The 7,965-nt window shown below is 52.1% G+C and overlaps 1 long non-coding RNA gene across 1 annotated transcript; it reads right to left on the bottom strand.

Annotated features, from left to right (window-relative positions):
- Nucleotides 1–2,471: 2,471 nt before the first annotated feature.
- On the bottom strand, nucleotides 2,472–4,771 carry LOC120980313. The gene is made up of 3 exons (XR_005774503.1): nucleotides 4,733–4,771; nucleotides 3,387–3,518; nucleotides 2,472–2,512 (listed from the first exon to the last, which is right to left on the bottom strand). It is a non-coding gene; the product is annotated as an uncharacterized LOC120980313 (long non-coding RNA).
- Nucleotides 4,772–7,965: the final 3,194 nt, after the last annotated feature.

Below are 7,965 nucleotides of genomic sequence, written 5' to 3'. Positions count from 1 at the left end.
CCTCACCCTGAGCTGCCCCGCAGAGAAAAAACTCTGAAAGAAATGGAGAACTTAGAAAAGTTCCATGCAGCCCTGGATGCTATCCGGAAAGGAAAGAGTACAGACCCGGCGCCGGAACCTGCGGCGACTGAGCCAGACCGTCCGGATCCCTTACCTGAACCGGCTGCAACTGTGACAGATTCCAGCAGCGACGCAGCATCCGAAAGTCTGGAGGAACAGATCGTCAGACTGGAACTTCACCTTCGTGGCCTGCGCCAACTTGCCGCATCCCGAGTGGCGCCTCCGTCACCTGAGAGGAAGGATCCAACAAAGGACTCAGATGCCCCTGAGCAAGTGGTTAGGGTTCCTATCCCGCAGTTACAGATGCCCCTGTAACTGCGCCCGCCGTCGCGGCACCGGAGAGACTTTGGTACTCAAGATGTCGGGTCCGCCGCTTGCCGTCAGCGTCACCCCGACCCATAGAGCCTCCTGCATTATTCACTCCTAGACCCGCGGAGCCTCCTACATTGTCCAACCCCAGACCTATGGGGCCTATGCCAGTGAGAGGCCCATTTCTGATTCAACTCCCTGTTGACACTATATTGTGGACCCAGCCAATCATGGATCCCTGTTTCAGGCCAGGACCCAGAGCAGAGCCAAGGTGTGCAACTGAAGAATTTGACACCTATTTGTGAGTAGGCCTGCCAGGCCATGTTTTGATTTTGCTGAGGGACCCTTACAGTGGATTTAACCCTTACAGGACAGGAGTCCTTCGTTTTGGCACCATTGAGCTACTGCCAGTTCCCCGCGGCCCAGTGGTAGCTGGAGACCACTGAGAAGTCCTAATGCTCTGCTGCCATACTGTTTACAGGACCTCCTGCCTGCTTTGAGGACTTAAGCCAAGTTGTGCCTGTTTGTTTTTCTTGCACTTTAACCCTTTTAACCCCCTTTTCAGGTTGAATAGGGACATTGCAGCACTATTTTATATGCCATTTTAATAATGTGGACTTTTATATGCAAATCTGGATTCAAGGGATGTGCCCAGAGATGACCCCAACGCCTGAGGGCCTCTGAGATGCTGTTTTATGGGACTTCTGTATCTAATTATTATGGACTATCCTGGTTATCCTTGATACGCTGTACCAGGTCAGCGCCCCCTGTTCCCTATACTATCCTGAGTGAAGAGAACGACGCCCCTTTTCACCAGACTTGTTCCTTTGCCACCAGAGCTGCCTGATATAAATATGTACTACAAATGTAGATGTGTGTTCCTGCTTTGCACTTTTTGTCTATTAGGTGACAGTTTCCAGCTGGGCAGGGCCCCTTGTGTTGCGCCGAGGACGGTCAACTTTAAAGCAACGGGGTATGTAGTGTCCCACTAGGCAAATGTGGGCACTACACAAGGGTCAATTGGGCCACGTTGTTCTTCACCTCCTGTGGAACAGGGCCATTGTGTCTTATATGTCATTTTGATGCATAATGTCACTTTATTCATGTTATTTATGTGCATTTTCCCTGCTTTAAATGACTATCAGGCCTGTTAGGGTGTAATTTCTCCTCCAAGACAGTAGAGGGAGCTAGGGAACCCCTAATATAAATAGTCAGGTCCTGTTCAGGGAAAGTGTGTGTAGAGTCAGATGGGTGTGTGTACTTTAGCTAGGCAGCAGCTGAAGTGAGCTTCTGACATTCAGCTAGACAGCCCAGGCTTCTAGTTGTCACCAGGGGAAGAGTTACCTCCTGAGAAACCTGCAGTTCCTATAAAGGACAGTACAGAGCAGAGCAGAAGGGTTTCCAGCCAGACAAGAGAGCTGAAGAGCAGAAGGATCTATCTAATGCAAGGAGATATATACCTGAGGAAGTTTCTTTACCAAGGATAAAGCCACCAATAGAGCATTGGGATCAAGACAGACAGGAGGAATAGTGCACAGGATTTCTGAGGAAAAGGTGCAGCCTGACCTGTGAGTGTATTTAACTCTCTGAGTATCTTGCAAGAACATTGTTGCCTGCCATCATTGTATAAGCCTGCTTAAGACTGCTTCTGTCATATGGAACTGAGCTTACAGAACTGTAAATAGTTAACTGTTCCAGTAAAGAAAGTTTTGGTTCACTGCAAACTGTGTTCCTCACTTATTCCTATTATAAATCGGTGTGCCACCGTTACCGGCACTGGTGTCACGAATCTTAAAGGGATCTTGCCACAGGCACATTAAACCTGCAACACCCAGGGCACCTCACCTACCACCGGCCTGGTCCCTATACACTGAGAGTGCCCCAGAGGACTTCTGTGCCAGCCTCTCCATCACTGCTGTACGCCTGCCCAGGGTCATCCTATAAACTGTGAGTAACCAAGAGCAACCCTCGTTTGCCTAGTAACCGTGACCTCACTATCGCAATACCCTGCAGGGCTGCGTACTGCAGATACATCAACTTCCCGGGAAAACGAGGGATCTCCCGCCAGGCCGGCAATCAGCTCTCTGTGCCGCCCAGAAAATGTAGGCATGGCCGATCATCCATACAGCCGGACGCCCTGGACCTGCAAGAAAACAGAATTAGAACCAAGCAGTCACCGCACAAATCAAAAACAAGAGGAACAATGCGGCCAAAGTCTCCTGGAAATTAAAACGGCTATGTTATTAATTCATTTTTTTTTTTTTATAACAAAAGATCCGGCCTAATATACCTCGCAAAGCAAGCTGACTTCCACCTGCCAATCCTCATAACTTCCGATTCGGGCAAACCTGCCCTGGCCGCTTCCGTAGCCGCCCCAATCCGGAATGAATGAGTACCGAATTCCTTGGGATTCACCCCCACTAACTCTAAACAGGACCGCAAAACCCTGGTGAACTGGAATTTGGTCAAAAGGGAACCATCTGCATGCGCAAAGAAATTGTGGCCCGCCGGGCGCAGCGCACTATAGCTACCTACCAGCCGGACCGGGCAAGTTATTCCAGGAATCGGATGTAGAGGAATCCAGGAACCCCTACCAAACTGGTCTGTCTTAGAACGACTGACCCGAATCCTCAAAGAATCATTGCCTAACACGACATCCTGACCAGAAAGACCCCCCGATCTGCGACAAGAGGGGGCAACCAACTCACCCACCCGGAGGGCCGCAAAAAAGGCTATACTAAAACTACACGAGAACAACGCTGTCTCAAATGGCGATGCGCAAACCTCAGGAAGCCTGGCAATAAGCCTACCTAGCAGGTTAAACGAGATCGGCTGCCGAGTCTCCTGTGACACAAACTCCTTCCTCCAACCCCTTAGAGCCTGACGAATAATAAACTGCTTGGTCACATCTAACCAGCCACGCAATAACCACTCAATTGTGACTTCCAAGCGCAGGTCATCTCGGGAGACCACGTCTCTGTCGTCCAGCATTCCCCACCATTCAGCCCATGCCTTACCATGCGCCTGCCATGTAGCAGGGGAAACTGAAGATCTGACCAGCGTCATCAGCTGCGGTCCACCAAGTCCCACAGGTACGACGGGCATCTCTTGCCCTCCAGATCCGCTTCCGGTAGAAAGGACCGGAAATCCTGCTAACGAAAACGGGAAAGGGCATCAGCAATTTTATTATCAACCCCTAGAACATGACGAGCCCTAAAATAGATATTACGTTCGAGGCATCGCAGCACTAGATGCCGCAGCAAAGCCAAAACTGGGAGGGAAGAGGAAGACAAGCTGTTGACAGCGTAGACCACACTCAAATTGTCCGTCCAAAAAGAAACATGCTTATTGGCCAACCTGTCCCCCCATAATTCCACTGACACGATAATCGGGAACAACTCTAATAACGTGAGGTTCCTGCACAATCCAGAGGATCGCCATGAGTCAGGCCACTCAGCGGCACACCATTCGGCCTCCAAAATCGTCCCAAAACCGCATGATCCGGAAGCATCCGAAAACAGGGACAGTTCGGAATTGGGGGTCACCCCGGACATGTAACAAGTGTGGCCATTGAAGGATTGTAAAAAGACCTTCCGAACCCGCAGGTCTTCCTTCAGTGAGGCAGTGAGTCGGATGCGATGCCGGGGAGACTTGACACCCCTGGTAGCTAATGACAAACGCCGGGCGAAAACTCGCCCCATGGGCATCACCCTACATGCAAAACATAAAAGGCCCAAAAGAGACTGAAGCTGTAGGAGGGTAACCTTTCTGACTACTAAAAACCCATCAATCAAACCCATAAGCTTTTGAAGCTTTTCACGTGGCAACCGGAAAACCATATCCACTGTGTCTATTTCAATGCCCAAAAACAATAAACACGTAACCGGGCCTTCCGTTTTCTCCGCTGAAATGGGAACCCCAAACTAAGCCATTCTCTCTAAAAAAATATTCAGCAATAACAAGCAACCATTACCTGAACCCGGAGAAACAAAAAGAAAGTCATCTAAATAATGCAGAACTGACGTAGAGCCCGACTCATAACGAACAATCCATTCTAGGAAGGAACCAAACAACTCAAAATAATGACACGAAATGGAGTAACCCATAGGGAGACACGAATCATAGTAAAACTGACCATCCACACAGCAACCTAGCAAGTGAAAACAATCAGGGTGAACAGGGAGAAGACGGAAAGCCGATTCAATATCAGACCTGGCCAGGAGGGCCCCCTTGCCTGCCTCCCTGACCAACACAACCGCTCGGTCAAAGGAGACATAAGACACAGAAGCGTCCTCCGGACTAATGGCATCATTCACCGACGAACCCTTCGGGTGGGATAAGTGATGTATCAACCTGAACTTACCCGGTTCTTTCTTAGGGACCACGCCAAGCGGGGAGACCCGTAAATTAGGGAACGGTACCTCATCAAACGGACCCTTAATCCTACCCAAAGAAACCTCCTTATAGACCTTTTCCCTAAGGACCTCTGGAAGCTCCCGAGCCGATTTCAAGTTATCCGAAAAAAACGGTAAACGGTTAAGAACAAAGGGGATTAAAAAAACCAAAAGGAAAAACCAAACCGGAGTTGGGCAGCAGCCTGTTTATTGGGGTACCTGTCTTACCAGGGGCCCATCTGTGCCACGCTCACCGGGGTCCTTATATCCCCCTTGTTCAAAATGTTTGGAAGGCTTAACTGCGGGGCGGGTGCACTTACTAGCTGGGTGAGGGCCGCCGCAGGCGGAGCACTCATGTTTAAATTTACACAACCCGGCAAACCTGCAGTTCCCCTCGTTAAACAACCAGCAAGACCCGGGGCGGCGGGCGGCCATGGGTCCATGGGAAGACGATCCCCCTGAACCAGCGGCTGCCGCTGAAAAGGGAGGGGGCCTCTGTGCCACCATTAATCTCAACCACACATCCGTAGCTTTTACCCCCCATCCGATCTCGGGTTGTAACGCTAAACGACGACGGAACTCCTCATCATACCGCCACCAAGCGCTACCCCCATGAGATTTGTAAGCGCTATAGATTATATCCTGATAAATGAACAGTTCGGAACACCGCTCAGGATGACGCTGCCCCATAATGCAACCCAAAACAGGGAAGGCCTTCAACCAATTGTTCATGGTCTTAGCCACTCTGGGTCTGCGCTCAGAAGGTTTATCTGAGAAATGCCTCTCCTTGTCCACTGTATGTTGGTCAACCGATATGAGGGACCAGACATCCACATACTGATTAGCCCACACCTTATCCCGCACCGTTTCGTCCAGGTGGGTGCCAAGGAGGCTAACCCCGCAATAGCACGAATCCTTGTGTACCACCGCCAACACGGGCGCTTGCTTAACACTGGGAGGAGGGGGCCCCTGAGCTTGGGCAGGCTGTTGCAAGCGCTCTAACAGCGTCTTCAACAACTCGGCTGTGCTCGCATGAAGACGGGACTGGCACCACTGGAGGAACAGGCACCGGAACCTCAGGCTGAATAGACGTCGCTGGAACCAGGCTACGAACCCTGGATGAATGACGACGCGTCCGCCTCCTGCGGTGCGAACGCGTTGCTCGACCTGCCACCGACCCTTCAGAGGAAGACGGCGAGCGCCACCTGGAGGATCTGGAGCGCCTGCTCCACGCCGAGTCGCCAGACCTGCGGCGGGAGTGAAGCCTGCGGGAACCATGCCGACCGCGTCTCCTGCTATCCCGAGAGGAGGATGACGAACTGGATAGAACCCTGCGCTGGCGTGACCTCTGTGGAGTCAAGGAAGGGGGGGCTGGCAGCGGATGGGTACTCAACACAGGGGCGGGGGGAGGGTCCACCTGCGCTCCATTATCAATGGGAGAAGGGGAGGCAACAACATCTAAAGCTGCTGCTGGTGGCAAAGCCCCCTCATCTTGTAGCTGCCCCTGGGGTACAGGGGGGGACCAAGGGCTGAGTAACTGGAGGGGTGAGGGGGAGACCCTGAGATGAGGAGCTGCTTGCCTGCGCTCCCATGACTGACCATACACTATTGCCCCACGCCGCACTCACACAAGCGGCAGCAGGACGGGACACGTGAGGAGAGGAGGCAGGAAGGGGCGGAGCCTCCGCTGGCACGGCAGCACAGGGAACCTGCCGGTCAGCATGAGCTGCATCAGCGCCGATAGCAGCGCTTAAGGTACGGGGGAACGAAGGGGGGTGGACTGTACCTGAGCCTAGCGGGGGGGGGGGGGGTGAGCCGAGCGGACCGCCTGCCCCCCGCTGAAGCCCTGGAGCCGGACATTATTTCCTCCCCAGGGGTACACGCCAAGCCAGGGGAGGAGGAAGGCTGGGAAGGACCGAGGCTGCTCAAAAAGGAGCGCAGCCATCCCTCACCCCCCTCCGCCATTCTCGCCATCAAAGCCTCCCGCAGGGGGGCGTCTGCTGCGGACATCTCTATGCGGACAGAGCGCTAGCTTACCCACACAGCGCTTCCGCTCAAAGAGGGAGAGAAGAGGCGGGACAGTGGCTTATATGTCCTGCTGGACGCCCACCTCCTCCCCTCTAACCTGGATCCCAGCATTAACCCCCGCCTGCATCTACCAAATGGGGCCAGGGGAAACCCATACAAAAGGTGGGGAACAAGGGGGGGGCACCACCAGTCCCTGCCCACCCTCCCTAAACTGTCGGATGGCCACCAAATTGGGCGTGCCCTCAAAATAACTCAACACACAGCCATTGATGTCTAAGCCGCTGGCAACAAAAGTGAGTGCACTCCTAAGAATGGCCAAATTGTGCCCAAAGTTTAAATATTTTGTGTGGAAGGGGACAAGCCTCCCTAGCGTCACCCGCGATGCTAGGGAGGCTCGTTCCCGTCATGGACTACTATTGGCTGCTCCCCCCCCGTTGCTGGATGTTTAGATCCGCGCGACGGGGTAGAAGCGACCGTGGGTGGCGGGAGCGAGGTAAGTACAATTTGTGTGAGGGGCCCGGGCGTTTGGTGTGGGCATTATAGCAGTTAGATAACCCCTTTAACCTCTGCAGCAATGCTGGCAGCACTCATACAACCTCTGGATATGACGCTGAGCACGTGCACTCAACTTCTTTGGTCGACCATGGCGAGGCCTGTTCTGAGTGGAACCTGTCTGGTTAAACTGCTGTATGGTCTTGGCCACCGTGGTGCAGGTCAGGTTCAGGGTGTTGGCAATCTTCTTATAGCCTCGGCCGTCGTTATGGAGAGCAACAATTCTTTTTTTCAGATCCTCAGAGAGTTCTTTAACATGAGGAGCCGTGTTGTACTTCCAGTGACCAGTATGAGAGAGTGTGAGAGCGATAACACCAAATTCAACACACCTGCTCCTCATTCACACTTGAGACCTTAACGAGTCACATGACACCGGGGAGGGAAAATGGCTAATTGAGCACAATTTGGCCATTTTCACTTAGGGGTGCACTCACTTTTGTTTCCAGCGGTTTAGACATTAATGGGTGTGTGTTGAGTTATTTTGAGGAAAATCTAATTTACACTGTTATACAAACTATACACTGACTACTTTACATTGTATCAAAGTGTCAGATCTTCAGTGTTGTCCTATGATAAGATATAATAAAATATTTACTAAAATGTAAGGGGTGTACTCACTTTT

The sequence above is a fragment of the Bufo bufo genome, chromosome 10 (genome assembly GCF_905171765.1).
Source record: "Bufo bufo chromosome 10, aBufBuf1.1, whole genome shotgun sequence".
Taxonomy (NCBI): domain Eukaryota; kingdom Metazoa; phylum Chordata; class Amphibia; order Anura; family Bufonidae; genus Bufo; species Bufo bufo.
This window is presented reverse-complemented; position numbering and strand designations above follow the sequence as displayed.